The sequence below is a fragment of the Sciurus carolinensis genome, chromosome 1 (genome assembly GCF_902686445.1).
Source record: "Sciurus carolinensis chromosome 1, mSciCar1.2, whole genome shotgun sequence".
NCBI classification, from domain to species: Eukaryota; Metazoa; Chordata; class Mammalia; order Rodentia; family Sciuridae; genus Sciurus; species Sciurus carolinensis.
Window position 1 is genome coordinate 97,217,418 of NC_062213.1, and position 16,395 is coordinate 97,233,812.

Genomic DNA, 16,395 nt, shown 5'->3' on the forward strand with positions numbered 1-16,395 from the left:
CTATGATGTGCATAAACCTTGAGGATATTATGCTAAATGAAATAGGTTAGTCACAAAAGGACAAATACTGTATGTATAATTTCATTTATATGAAGTACCTAGAATGGTCAAATTCATATAGAAAGTAGAATGGATGTTGCCAGATGCTAGGAGGAGGGATCAATGAGAAGCTTCTATTCGATGTATACAGAGCTCAGTTTGGAAAGATAAATTCTGAAGACAAATGGTGGTGGTAGTCACAATATGGATATACTTAATACCACAGAACTGCACTGCACAACTAAAATGGTTAAAATGGTCCCTCCCCACCTTCTGTAGTGCTGCTAGGCCTGCAGGTCTGTGTTGAGCCTTGCCACAGGATGGGATTTATTAAAGCTGTCAAGAATAAGATCTACTTTAAGAAATAACAAGTGAAATTTAGAAGAAGACATGGTTAACACCAATTACTATGTGTGGAAATGCTCAGTGATTCTGGATAAAAGTAAGTATAACACATCCAAACACAGGATGACAGTTCATGTAACTAACAGAGATATCACTGTCAGACTGTTTATGCCTATATAAAAGGGGATATGATAGTGTGTACAGCACATGCACACAAATTACCAAAATATGGTGTGAAAGTCGAACTGACAAATTATGCTGAAGCATATTATACTGGCCTTCTGTTGGCCTGCAGGCTTCTCAATAGATTCAGCATGGAGAAGATCTATGAAAGGCTAAGTGGAGATGACCAGAGAGGAATACAATGTAGAAAGCATTGATAGTCAACCTGGTACCTTCACCTGCTGTTGGGATCCACTTTGCCAGAACTGCTGCTGGCAATAAAATTTTTGGAACCCAGAAGGGACCTCTGGATGGAGGCTTGTCTATCCCTCATAATACTAAATGATTCCCTGGTTATGATTCTGAAAGCAAGGAACTCAGTGCAGATATGAACATCATGGGTCAGAACTTTGCAGATTATACGTTACCTAATGGAAGAAGATGAAGATGCTTACAAGAAACAATTCTCTCAGAATCTAAAGGGAAATGTCAGATGGGTATGGTGGTGGGTGTCTGTAATCCCAGTGGCTCAGGAAGCTGAGGCAGGAGTTTTGCAAGTTGGAGGCCAGTCCTGGAAACTTAGGAAGATCCTGTCTCAAAATAAAAAATAAAAATGGGGTTGGGGCTGCGATTCAATGGTAGAGTATGCCTGAGTTCAATCCCCAGTACTGCGCGCACACACACACACACACACACACACACACACATTAAAAATAAAAAAGTACAATGTAACTCCAAATGTGGAGGAGATGTATGAGAAAGTTCATGCTGCTTATACAAAAGAATCCAGTCTATGAAAAGAAGCCCCAGAGACAAGTTAATAAGGAGAGAACCATCCCAAAATGTCCCTTGCCAAGAAGAAAGAGCAGGTAGCACAAAAGAAGGCAAGTGTCCTCCAAGCTCAGGAGCAGGCAGCTGAGAACTAAACCAAATAACAATTTTCTATGTAGATTTTTCAGGTAAAGACAATTAGCTTGCTGACAAAACAGTTTTAAAAAATGGTTAAGATGGTAAATTTCATGCTGTATAGGTTTTACCATAAGAAGACATGTGATATACACATACACATATACATACATATTTGTGCAATTCATATGTACATACATAAATACACACATATAAATGAAACACCAAAAGGCTATAAGCCAAATGTTAGTGACCTGTAAAGTCCAAGTAGTAAGATATTTTTGCTTTCTTCTTTATATTTTCCTGTATGTTACAGCTTTTCTACTATGAACATGATGCATTACTTTTATAGCCAGGGGGATAAACGCTCTTTTTAAACCACTAGAATTTCTTTCAACAGGTGGTTTGCTTTGATCAAGGAGGAGGCTGGCCAGCTGTTCTCTGCTGGGCCTACAGGCAGATGTGTGTGTGTGGTCCATAGCAAGACTTTCTCCTTTCAGATCTGCCCTTAGTCTTTACAAGACAGTTTCACCCTCACAGAGCTCGTAAAGAGTACCTGCCCACACACAGGCATTGTTGAAGAGCATTTACAAGGTCTCTGGATCTAGTACATGAATTCTTGGCTGTTTTCATCGGGACTCCTCCCGATGCCCCAGAAACTGTTTGGGCTGTTTCCTCTGACTTACAGCCAAATGAGTCAAGTTGAGGCTTGGGTGGCAGAAGCAGGATAAGCAGCAGAGTAGCACAGCTGAAGGTAGCCATCAGAATTCCACAAGGTAACCATTGGCCAGATACTCCCTTCCTCTGGTCCCTCCTTCCTTCCTTCACTGGTAAGATGAGGGGCTCAGACAAATCAGAATCTCTTCCTTCAAATCGAGCTCATGATTCACTTGGTCTGTGGAGACCTCCCTGATGAACTCCTCCAGATTCTGAGGGTCACTTTAGCAGTTGTGTCCTCAAATCCATCTCTATAAAGTTGCAGTCAATATTTGCAAATATACCACATTTTCTTTATCCATTCATCTGTTGAAGGGCACCTAGGTTGGTTCCATAATTTAGCTACTATGAATTGAGCTGCTATAAACATTGATGTGGCTGTATCATGATAGTATGCTGATTTTAGTCCTTTGGATATATATATTGAGGAATAGGATAGCTGGGTCAAAGGGTGGTTCCATTCCAAGTTTTCTGAGGAATCTCCATACTACTTTCCAGAGCGATTGCACCAATTTACAGTCCCACCAGCAATGTATGAGTGTACCTTTTCCCCCACATCCTCTCCATCATTTGTTTACTTGTATTCTTGATAACTGCCATTCTCTCTAGAGTTAGATGAAATCTCAGCATAATGAATTTGCATTTCTCTAATTGCTAGAGATGTTGAAAATTTTTTTCACATATTTGTTGACCATTCAAGTTTCTTCTCTTGACAAGTGTCTGTTTAGTTCCTTTGCCCATTTATTGATTGAGCTATTTTCTTTTTTTTGGAGTTAAGTTTTTTTGAACTCTTTATAAAATATATCCTGGATATTAATACCCTACCTGAGGAGTTGTGGCAACAATTTTCTCCTATTTGGTAGGCTCTCTCTTCATGTTCTTGGTTATTCCCTTGCTGTGAAGAAGCTTTCAAATTTGATGCCATTCCATTTAGTGATTTTTTATTTTACTTCTTACACTTTAGGAGTCTTGTTAAGGAAGTCAGTTCCTGAGCCTGAAGTGGAGTATTAATCAACCATAAAAAAGAATGACTTCATGACATTTGCCAGTAAATGGGTAGATCTGGAGACTATCATGCTAAGTGAAATAAGACAGTCCCAAAAAGTCAGTGGTTGAATGTTTTCTCTGATATGTGGAAGTTAACTCACAATGGGGTGGGGGATTAAAAAGAAGAGAACTTCAGTGGAGTAGAAAAAGAGGAATGAAGGGATGGGAGGGGAAATGGGAAAAGGAAAGACAGTGGAATGAATCTGCCATAACTTGCCTATGTACATATATTAATTACTACAGTGAATCTCACCATTGTGTACATTCACAAGAAATTAATTTTAAAAAATAACTATGTAAATGGCAGAAAAATCAATAGAGGGAAGGGAGCAGGGAGTGGGGAAGGGGAGGGGAAACAGAGGTACTGGGGAGGGAGTTATGTAAAAATTGATTCTACTGCCATATATAACTAAAAAAAGAACCAATACATTTTTAAAAATTTAAAAATGATTCACATATAAGTTCTTTAGCAATTATCATGTGAGTCTTCCACAGTGCCAAGGAGTTAGCATCCATCTTCCAGTCTTCTGCCTGACCTTCCATTCCCAGCAAAAAATCCCAATCCTAAGTGATTAAACAGGTCTCAGGCAACTCACAATTCAGCAGACCCTGTGTGTACTGGACACATCACCTGCCCTATTAGAAGTCATCATTGATTCCCCTGTGCCCTTAAAATAAATTCTGAACAAAGTCTTTGTTCTGATAAAGATATATAAAGGTCCACAACCTAGTTTCTGTCTTCCTTTACCAGACTCAGCCTTTGCTCTGCTTCACTCATGCTTTGTCTCTGTTGGTATACTTTATATGCTGGCTATGTCAAGCTTCCAGAAATTCCCTTAACACATCATGCCATAAATTAGGTAGGAGCCTTTGTATCTGCTTGTCTTTTCTTGCTCTATTTGGACTTGACATCTTTAAAGACACAGTTCAAATGATAGCAATCCCTTACAATACAACTTAGAAACATACTGTTCAAACTGCCTGTAAAATACTATTCTGTTTAAGTAAGCCAGAGTTGGCCACTGTTACTTAGTACCAATAATCTTGCACATCATCTTCTAGAAAACCTTACTGAATGTCTCCCAATTCCAGGCACTGTGCTGGTGTAGAAGGGTGGAGGAATACAAGGCTGCAAACCTACTCTTAAGGAGTTCACATCTGTGTGGAAAAAGACAGACAACAATTCAAGGTAAGTAAAGAAACCATCTGAATACTTAGGAAAACATATCTTAGATCTGTAAGAACCCAAATAATGAAGTATTTAACTGCAATGGTGAGTCAGAGACTTCACAGAGGGGGTGACAAACACCTGAAGAGGCAGCACAGTATCAGTGCTAGAGTGGGCTCTAGAGCCTGTTTCAAATCCTGTCTGCCATTCACTGGATATGTAGCTTTGGACAAGTTATTTAATGTCTTTGGTTCTTGATTTCCTCACCTCTGAAATAAGCAATAATAATAAGACCTATTTAGTAATGGCCTCTGCAGCTGGCTCATTCTCCAGGGTCTTTATATAGAACACACTCCCAGGTTTGGTTCCAGTTTTTCTTAAGAAATCATCCATCTCAAGCCCAAGCCTCAACTTCAGTCATTAATTTATGAATGAGCCTCTTCTCCTGGGTAGAAGGGTCATTCTTTTGGTCTCTAACTAAAATGTGCCCCAGCCCTTTCTTGTTCTTTCCAACTTTACCTGTGTTTTAAGTTTGGGTCAGCACTATTTCAGGTTTAGCTTTCTTATTCATTGAAGAAAAAATGATCCACTCCTCTACAACTGCTCTGAATAGTTCTCCCTGAAGCTAACCAAACCCTGGATATTAGCATTCTCGATTTTCCATAACAACACTCTTCTTAACCTAAGTAACCTGGTATATCAAAACCTCCTAGGCTTTTTGAGTGAAAAGGTCTGGGTTGAAATTACAGCTTCACTTCTAGCAGTCAAACCTTACAAAAGTAACTCACCTCTTTGAACCTCATTATCTACTTCATGCAATTATTTCAACACCCAAATAAGGAAGATGTGTAACAAATCTCTGTTGAATGCCTTCCCTTAATTGGTTGCTATTATTTTCTGTATTCCTATTTTGAAACCTCTCTGATGGTCACATCTACAACCATTCCTGATTTCTCTACTTTCAGATTTTTTTTCTAAAAGTCCTGTCTCCCAAGAGTCATACTTATAGGTTTTTGGTGCTATCTCCTTGGTCATGCTTTGCATGAAAGCCATGTTCACTGTCATTCCATCTTAGCTCAGTAAAAGTATTCTCACTTTTAATTTAAGTTTACATCATCATATTATGCTGAAAAGGTATGTCATTGAATTTCAACTGGATATCTGACAAGCTCTTTTATCCTTATGGATAAGTTGAAGAAATCTTGGGTGCATAAGCAATTATAATTGCCTAAACAAAGATGGTGATTAATGAATCAGTGTCTTTCCTAAGAAAGCTTGTAGTGTCATGCTAGGGTTCTATCCACACCCATTATGGCTAACATTTTCATTAATGATTTGGATCCTGATTTCTAAAACAGATTCATCAACTCACAAATGCCATGAAGTTGAGAAGGATAATAGATACTTTCAGATCAGAACAAGTTTTCTTTTTAAAGCAGCTTAGTTTGATGGACTGAATAGAATAAGAAAAATTTTCAAAGGCAAATGTAAAGTTCTTTGCTTGGCTCTAGAAAACCAGCAGTATGATCGACTGGTTTAGCAGTAGCCATTCTCTCCACTGAAAGAATGATTTTATATTATTTATATAATTGCTCAAAGTTCCATATAATCTTAGGAAAAATTAGAAGTCTGGCTTCAGAATAAGGAAGGTTGAGGAATACCCTCATGCAGCTAGATCACACCTTTAGAACTGGATGCAGCTAAGGGTGACTCATTTTAAGAAAGATAGTAATGTGCTGTAATGCATTTTTAAAACATAATTAGGATTATAAATTATATAAAATTGGAATGTTTGAAGGAGGCAGGAATATGTAGACTGACCAAAAAATTTACAAGATTCAAAGGGAACAGGACAGTAGAAGGATGCAGGAAGTATAGGACAGGTCCTCATCTCAAGGAGCCCACCAGGTGACCAGTGTTATAATAGAAGATTTGAAAGGGGAAATAGATGATTAATTAATAAATATTAATTTAGGGGGAATCTATAAAGTTAATATCCAGGGTGGCTTCGGACAGAACAATTTACAACAGTCTCAGAGGAATGAATCATTACTTCTTCCATGAATAGGAAAGCTAACCCTGACAGAGTGCTGGCCCAAACTTAATGCAAAGGGAAAATTGGAAAGAGCAAGAAGGGGCTGAGGCACATTTTAGGTTGAACACTTCAAGAATGAGCCATAACTTTGCCTGAGACAGATTCAGATTAGAACCAAATCTCAAGAGATTTGGCCCTGGCCTAGAACCAGTTTGTGAGCTGACAGCTGTGTGCCCTGAATAAGTTCTTGCTGATTTGCTATCTTACCTGACCAACTGCAGTGACCTTTTTTTCCACTTTTTATTTGTTCTTTGCCTTTGTTCCCCATGCAGCCTACTGAAACCCTGTGGTTGTCCTAACCCTTCTTAGCCTTTTTATAACTTATATATATGTATGTCATTATGATTTTAGTGTTACAGATATTAGTAATTAAGACTGGAATAAAAGAACCTGGGATTGCCCAGTTTATGTCTCCCAGGTAACCTGTAAGTACTCAGTGAGCTGCAACTAATGACAGTGATGTAACTCTTGACATTGTGGAAAGAAGCAAACATACCTGGTCTGTGTTAATGATATAGCTCTCACAACAATAGACTTTTGGAGGCTTTCTAGAGCTTCATTCTTTCAGCTCCTCCCACATTCACATGATCTCTAAATTCCTACATTAATTCCTACATTAATCTTTTATTCCCATAATACAGTGATTCTCTTTTCCTAACAAAAATAAGATGGATACAGTAGGCCTAATTTTTACATGGCTGTCCCTACCCTCTTATAAAAAAGAAGAAACAAAATCTAATCATTCTGACCTCCATTCAACTCTAGTTTTCTTGGCAATGTTGCTTGAAAAAACAGTTGGGGATACCTCAGACATTATTGCTTTGAATTATTGAATCATGCCACCCTAAAATGCTTCCTGCATTCTTGAGAACAGGCTTCCTTTTGGATGCAGTGTTCTCACGTAATTGGATACTTTCATCTCAGACTAAACCCCAGCATTCCTAGTGGCACTCATCAATAGGAAGCCAGGTAATGAATGTAAGATTTGGACATATTATAGGACTGACACTGGATCTTCTTTAACCCCTTCCTAAGCAGTGATTCACTATGATCATACTCAGTCAGTTGTTTTAGAAAACAAGAAAGTTCATTACACTACTTGGAATCTCCTACCTCAGGTGATGCAGGCTCTAAAGCCAGCTGTGTACACAGGGTGAGTTGGGCACATTAGTTGGGTGGCAGAGTTAAAGAGCCAGCTTTGTCTAGCTTAACAGATAAGTTCAACTTAGTTCTGGCCACAGAGTGGGGCCAAATTGACTTGGGTTAGGTTGTACAGAACCTGGGTTTCTGAATCCTCTTTGGCTGCCAACTGTTGTGATCAGAGCACAAACTCTGCAGCCAGACTGCCTAGGATTAAATCCTGTTGTGATTTGGGGAAAGCTGCTTATGCAATAAAGTGAAGATTAAAAGAATAATGCACTTAAAGTGTTCTATACATGACTGGTATGATAATAATAGCATTATTGGCTCTGCACTAAAATCTGTTTTCTCTTCTTGGTCATTCTCTTATTGCCATTCCATCTATTTTTTCCCAAATAACAATTTTTATTACAGACTTGTGAGGCATGCCCTCTACCCTCACTCTATCCAAAGTACAGTACACACCATGGAATAGTTTTTCATCTCTGTCTGGGCAAGCCTACCACTTGGCTTCAACACTTTCCCATCCAACTAGTGCTTAAATTATCATACAAGCATATAACCACTACTGTAATATGATCTTGTCTCTCCCCCACCACCTTTCAAACTTCATCTTCTAAATGAACAAAACAGCTCTCATCACAGGACCTTTACCCACCCCAGAACCCTTTTTCCTCTCTAGAACACTCTTCCCCTGCAACCATGGCTTGAGCACTCACTTCTGTCTTGTCTTTGCCCATAAGTCACCTTCTCAGGGCTTCCCTGATCCCACCCCCATATAAAATAGGCAACTTTCCAATTTCCAATCTTTTTACCTTATTTTTATTCCACAGTGCTTATCAATGTCTGTAAGACCGTCTATTTATTCATTTATTAATTAGCTCTTTCTCCTCATTCCCATTCCTATTAGTCTCCCTGCCTATACATGTCACTGGAGAGGAAGACACTCCATCCCATTCACTAACAGCATAATGGGATTGGACCTGCTATAGCCTCTGGACTTTTTTATTTTTATTTTTTGCAACACTGGGGATTGACCAATCAGGGCCTTGTACATGCTGGGAACATGATCTACCACTGTGCAACAACTCCAACCCTTATTTTATTTTGAGACAGGCTGACCAGTTGCCCAGGCTGAATCTGAATTTGCAATCTCCTGCCTAAAACTCCCAAGTAGCTGGGATTCAGATGTACACCATCACACATGGCTAAATATCACTTTTAAAAAGTGGTAGGATAGTACACTCTTCCCACATACATAAGGCAAAATAATATTTTTATTGTCTTATGAATATATCATCTATATGGTCATTCTCTTATATCTCTTGCCAATAGTAAAGCTGGGGGCTGTAGGTATGCAAAAAAGGAAGTGATAAATATGGAAAACAATATGTGCATATGTAAATTATAATAAGGAACACTGAGAAGCAGATACACAGAGTTGGGATGTTCCACAGGTTCATAAATTCCCAGTCCAGATCAAAGGTAACACACTGAGCTGAGCTGCATAAGGACTTCAAGTTGAACCCCTGTGAATTCTGTCTTAATGATTTTTTCCATTCCTGCTAACTCATTACATGGTGAGTTAATCTCTCTGATAGAAAAATGACAAACTGTTATAGTGGCAATAGGAAACTAACAAGGAAATAACTTGTTATTGGTTGTTGTGTTACATACCTTTATATGTTCCTAGATGATGTGGTTCCTATTAAATTACCAGGTGCCATGTCTAGAGCCAACTCACATCTTCTGTTATCATTTTTAAGGTAATTATGATGTATTTTGATACATGCCTATTGGTTAATTTGAGCAATATTGATGTAGACAGTAAATAAGTATTTATTGATTAATTGATTCACATTCTGGACTCTATAAATTCAAGTTTCCAAATTCAGACACAGAAAGTCACCTCATATTTTTTTGCTTGAGTCTTCCTGAACTCTGAGATACTATTTGTCATTTTTCCATCAGAGAGACTATAACAAATGCCACAAATTTCATGGCTTAAAACAACATAAGGACTGGGGTTGTAGCTCAGTGGTAGAACACTTGCCTAGCATGTGGGAGGCACTGGATTTGATTCTCAGCACTGCACATAAATAAACAAAATCAAGATCCATTGAAAACTAAAAAAAAAAATTAAAAATTTAAAAAATATAAAAAGACATTGAAATTGAGCAACACTATCATAAAAAAAAAACATAAAATTTTCTCTTACAGTTCTGGAAATTTGATGTTTGAAATGAGTCTTACAAGGTAAAGTCATGGTGTTGCCAGATCTGTGTTCCTTCTAGAGGTTCTAAGAAAAAACCCACTTCCTGGCCTTTCCATTTTCTAGAGGCAGTCCACATTCCTTGGCTCTCTCCATCTTTAAAGTGCATCCTTCCTACTTCTACTCCCATCACAATATCTCTCTGACTTTGACCCTCTTGCCTTCCTCTTACAATGAACCCTGTGATGATGGCAGGCTCATGCAAAGAATCCAGGATAATTTCCCTATCTGTGTATCCTTAATTTTACACATCTTGCAGTCTCTTTGTAAGTACCACATAAGGCAACATAATTTACAAGTCCAGAGATTAAGAAGTGGAATTTCTGGGTGACCATTATTCTGTTTGCCACAGAGGTCATTAGATAAATAAGCACACAGTTTAATAAAAAGAACAATGAACTAGAGGTCAAAAGGCCTGGGCTTGAGTATGCAACTCAACTGGCCTCATTGAGTCCATTTCCTCTAAGGCAAAATGAAGATAATAATACTTCAAATGGCTATTATGAAGACCAAATCAACAAATTAGATTTAAAAAAAAAACCTGTCAACCAAAAGCTATTAAATTTTAGTTGGTTCTGTTCAACAAGCATATCCTAACCATGCTATGCCTGACATATGTAGGTGACGAAATATCATGAAAAATAAGACATAACCTTAGTGTCAAGGAATAGTTTAGAAGACAGATAACCAAAGATTACACTTTACAAACTTGTGTTTTTTTAATTTCAAGATGGGTATGGAAAGCAATACTCATTCAGTAGAATCCATACTTCAAATTCTGAATTTTGTTCTTTTCCTCTTGTGATGATTGAACAGCAGTAATGAAATAGAACTCTTAGCCCCAAGATCATGAAAGTAAATAACTGATACGCTGTAGTGTACCTGTTGCTAAGTTATGATGGTCAGTAGGTCTGGTACATTAGCTACATTTTCAATTTATCATATTTTCAACTTAGGATGGGTTTACCAGGACATAGCCCTATTGTAAGATAAGGAGCATCTGTAGTGTGATTAGAGCAACAACATGATTACAGAGGAGGAGAGACAATAAAGAAAAGGGCAGTTCCTGAAGGAGAAAAGGTACCAACAAAGGCTTCACAGGGAAAGTGACAATTCAAACAAGGTTTAGAGGGATAAATCAATTTTCAGACTGATAGAAGAAGGAGGTCACTATACACAGAACAAGAGCCACGACAAAGCACAGAGGTGGGAAACTGCACTGTGCAATCAGGAGTTTTATACTAGTGTTTCCACGTGAGGCAGGGAGATAGGAGTCATGTAGCAAAACAGACTGGAAAACTGAGGGGAGATGAAGAAGTGTTTCCTATGCTGTTCTCAAAAGCTTAACTTTGCATGTACTGAGAAATCATTTAAACATTTTAACCTGGGAGGTGACCAACTATTCCATGTTGCCTGGGATTATCCTGGTTGTTGTAAGGACAGTCCTGGGACCCAGGATGGTCATTCTCTGAGACAAATTTGATCAACTTATTTTCCATATAATTCACTGTGGCTAAAGTGTGGGGGTGAGCTACAAAGCAACAGAATGGAAGAAAGGAAACTGATAAGAAACCGAGGCTATAATCTTGGGGAGAGATGAGGAAGACTACACTGAAGCAGTGGCTGTGAGGAAGAAGGCAGAGGCGAGAACAAGCTGTTCAGAAGCAAAATTTACACAACTTGTTGAATGACTTGGCATAAAAAATGAGGTAGCAGAAGTGGTGTACGATAACTCCCAGGATCTAAAGCAACTGGCTAAGTGAGTTTAATGCCAATAGGCAGAAAGAAGTAAGGAAGCTAAGTGAGTTGATTGGGACAGGGAATTTCCACTTGGAACATGTTACATTTGGGTTTTACGTTTCCATGGGACATGCAGGTGGAGTTCTCCAGGGCATGATCTAGAACTTAGGGTCAGCTCAGATCTGGAAAGGCAGTTACATTCTGCACAAAAGTGTAAGGAGATGGAAGAAATAAAAAAAAAAGGTTGTTTACAAACAACAATTATAATAGCTACCACTCAGTGGTGTTGGGACCTCTGGTTGAGAATACAAGCTAGTTTGAACCAGTTTAGTAGACAAATATGTGGGGATGAGTCACCAAACACAAAGGCATGCCCTAGATCTCAGAAATGGACAGGAGCCAGAGAAGATCCTGCCATCAGGGCTCTTTATCATCACAGTCTTCTTTGTGCCTCTGCAACCTGCTCCATCCACTATTCTCTCTTGCTAGAAGTTTTTTGTTTTGTTTTGTTTTTTTTCCTGCTTCACAAGTTACATGGCTGTCCACATAGTTAACATCTCCATTCAGGGCACCAGGCAAAGACTAACAAGGTAATCACATAGTGCTAATACTGAATTCCAAGGGAAAATACTTATTATCCCAGCTTGAATCGGGCAGAAAATCTGGACCAAATGTTTATGGACAGGATTTGGAAAAGAATGGGCAGACCCCAGAGAAGACAACAGCAAGGACAATGACCCAAGTTATCCTTTGCCCATATGTTCTTCCTTATCCTTAGAATAACTCTGTGAGGTATTTATTATTTCTATACCTTAGACCATAAATTGTCTGAAGGCGAAGAGCTTATCAACTTGCTCACTATTATATTTCCAGCCACGATGCCTAGGTCAAGATTAATAAGTACACTTTGTATAAGGGAGTGACTGAATGAATGAACCTCACATTTTCATTTGGGGAAACTTGGCAATGAGGAGGTTCAATCACTTCCCCAGAGTGACACAGCCAGGTAACAGGAAGGAGAATCAAATCCAAATCTAATCCACTTCAGACCTTGTGCTCTTTAAGTGAGGAAAATTCATTTCTGATGAGGTCCTCACTGCTACCCTAAAAAGCCTGAATTTCTTTAAGAAACAATATTTTGGACCCTAAAGATAAACCAGTACCAGTGAATCAAAGTTATATCCCACCAGATAAGTTCTCTTATCAGGTCTGTTTTGTGCTGAGACCCAAATGAACATTAATATATCCACACAACTGTCTGGAGGCCAGCTCTTTGTACTGGGCACAGTGCTCATGACTGGTGGTAATAACACAACATAAGACACTGGGAAGGCATTTGTGGTACAGCAGCCCTAGGCAGTTCTGTCTCATGACTTGACCATCTCACAACTAAAAGGTCCAACTGAAAAATATCCCAGGTATGCATCCAACCAAGAGCTAAATAAGATGATCTTATACCCTTCGAGAAGGTCACACAATTTTCAGTCCCTTAATATAAGAATTCAAAACCACCAATTAACAAGTACCTCTTCAGCACTTATGTTAGACAGTTAGGAAATATGGTAAAAGGACCAAGGACTAAGAACATGTGATTTGACGAAGTATTTTTTCTACTAAATTTCTTTATGTATCTAAATAAGGACTTATATGGTCATATTTAAGTATTTAACAAATCATCTCTTGCCTGCATTATTGCAATGCTTCATACTTCATCTCCCCAATTCTTTTCTTGCCCACTCACAATCTATTATCAACGTAAGGGTAGGGTAAAATTTTGAAAAAGGAAATCAGATCACTCTTTTGTTCTAAATCTGACATGATTTCCCATCTTGTTTAAAGTAAAAGTCAAAAGTTGAAGCCTAAGAACCTGGATCATACCTCCTAAGTAATTATCCTCTCACTTACTCTGCTCCAGACACAATAACCTCCTGACTGATTCATGAAATTGCCAGTCACACTCCACTCCAGGGCCTTTGCACGGGTTGACTTGTTGACTGAATGGTTCAAAGAACAAAATAATCTCTTGGGAAGAATTTAAACAATATAATGCAGAACTATAATTTCTACTCTCTGAACTTAAAAGCTAGTTAGATTAACAAAATGATTCACATTTTAAATAATCAGATTGATGTGTAAGAACAGATGCTAAATTGTATATGTGGGACTGTAAGTGTTACATAACTGGAGAAAAGAGAATTGGGTGGCAAAAAATATTTAAAGAATATATGGACTGAAAAATAGAATAATGATAATGATAATCTACATAGTACTGAAGGGTTTAGAGCAAGGCTTTGTAACTTTGTTTTCATTTTATCCTCACAATAGCCCTTTGAAAAAAAAGTGCAAGACATATTACCACCCCATTTTGTAGAAGAGGTAGTTGAGTGGAGAGAATGGTGTGATTTATCAGGAGAATACAATCAGAAAAGGATAGAGGTAAAACTCAGATCTCCTATAACAAATATCTATTTATTTATCTTCCTGTTCAACAAATATTTTAGCATCTTCCATGTGCCAGTTACTATTGTAGGTATTTATAAGACAGCAGTAAATGAATTAAGCAAAGTCTCATAGAACTGATATGCTAGTGAAGGGCAGAGGCAATTATTAGATTATTTAGTAAATTATATAATATATTGGATAATGGTAAGTGCTATGGACAAAATAAAGGCAATGGGAGTTGTATAAAGAGGAGGGACATTAATTAGGATATTCATATAAACTAAGAATCAATAAATGGGATGACATCAAACTAAAAAGCTTCTTCACAGCAAAGAAAACAAGAGTATGGAGAGACAGCCTTCAGAATGGAAGAAAATCTTTGGCATCTGCACCTCAGATACAGCAATAATCTCCAGGTTACATAAAGAACTCAAAAAACTTAAAACCAGAAAAACAAATAACTCAATCAATAAATAGGCAAAGGAATGGAACAGGCACATCACATAAGAAGAAATATGAATGGTCAACAAATATTGTGAAAAACTGTTCAACATCTCTAGCAATTAAAGAAATGCAAATCAAAACTACATGAGAGTCCATTTCACTCCAGTCAGAGTGGCAATTATCAAGAATACAAGTAACAATAAATGCTGGTGAGGATGTGGGGGAAAGGGTACACTCATACACTGCTGGTGAGACTGCAAATTTGTGCAACTACTCTGGAAAGTAGTATGGAGATTCCTCAAAAAACCTGGAATGTAACCACCATCTGACCCAGCTATCCCACTCCTCAGTATACATCTAGAGGAGTTAAAATCAACATACTATAGTGATGCAGCCACATCAATGTTTATAGCAGCTTAATTCACAATAGTTAAGCTATGGAACCAACCTAAGTGACCTTCAACAGATGAATGGATTTAAAAAATGTGACATATATACACAATGGAGTATTACTCAGCCATAAAGAAGAATAAATTTATGACATTTACAAGTAAATGAATGGATCTGGAAACTATCTTGCTAAGTGAAATAAGTCAGTCCCCAAAAGCCAAAGATCAAATGTTTTCACTGATATGTTGAAGCTAACCCACAATAAGAGGAGAAAGGGAAAGAAGAGATATTTAATAGATTAGACAAGGGGGAATAAAGGGAAGGGAGAGGGAAGAAGAAAAGGAAAGACAGTGAAATGAATCTGACATAATTTTCCTATGAATACACCATAGTGAATCCTACCATCACATATGTCCATAAGAATAGGATTCTATTTAGAATAAAATATATTTCTTCTTTGTACAATTATGTAAAAATGAATTCTGTCATGTATAACTAAATATAAACCAATAAAATAAAAAATCATACTACAAAAGTAATATTTTAACATTTATTTTTAAATTTTTTCCAAATTTAAACTTTTTGGTATATAGTTATTCAAACTTTGACAAGTACAAATAGGTGTATAACAACTACCATAATCAAGATATATCCATTACCACCAAAACTACCCCATGCGTTTTTATAGTCTCCTGTCTCCTCAGCCCAGGCTCTGGCAAACACTTATTTGATTTCTGTCCTGATAGCTTTGCCTTTTTCAGAATGTCATTTAATGGAATTATACAGAATGCAGTCTTCCAAACCTGACTTTTCACTTAGCATAATGCATTTGGGATTGATTTTATTATTGATTTTATTGTATATATCTGGAACTATGTCACAATTTTTGTTTATATATTCACCAGGTGAAAAAAGTTTGGGTCGTTTTCCAGTCTTTGGCTATCATAAGTAAAACTGCTACAAATATTGAATGCAGGTGTTTGTGTGAATGTAAGTTTCCCTTCAACTGGGGAAATGTCTAGGAGTGTGATGGTTAGGTCAGATTGTTTATTTACCTTTAGAAGAAACTCAAGTTTTCCAAAGTATCTGTACCATCCTTTCATTTCCAGAGTCCTCCTTACTCTGCATCTAGTTAGCACTTGGTATTGCTAGTGCAACGTTTTTTAAAAATGTATTCTAATAGGTATGTAGTAGAATCTCATTGTAGTTTGTTTGCATTTTCCTAGAGACTAATAACATTGAACATCCTTTCATATGCTCATTTACCACTAGTATATCTTCTTTAATGAAATGTTCATTCAAATTTATTGCTTATTTTTTCCAGTGAGTTGTACTTTCATTGTTGAGTTTTGAGGGTTCTTTTATATAAACTAGAAACAAATTTTTTATCAGATGTGTGATTTACCAATCTGTGATTCATTTGTCATTCTCTCAACAGTATCTTTTAAAAAATTCTTTTTTTCTGTTTCCTTTTTTCATACTGGAGAT

At 37.5% G+C, this 16,395-nt stretch overlaps 1 pseudogene; it reads left to right on the forward strand.

Moving 5' to 3' along the window:
* Nucleotides 1-359: 359 nt before the first annotated feature.
* On the forward strand, nt 360-1,472 carry LOC124989653 (60S ribosomal protein L5-like; annotated as a pseudogene).
* The last annotated feature ends 14,923 nt before the right edge of the window (nt 1,473-16,395 follow it).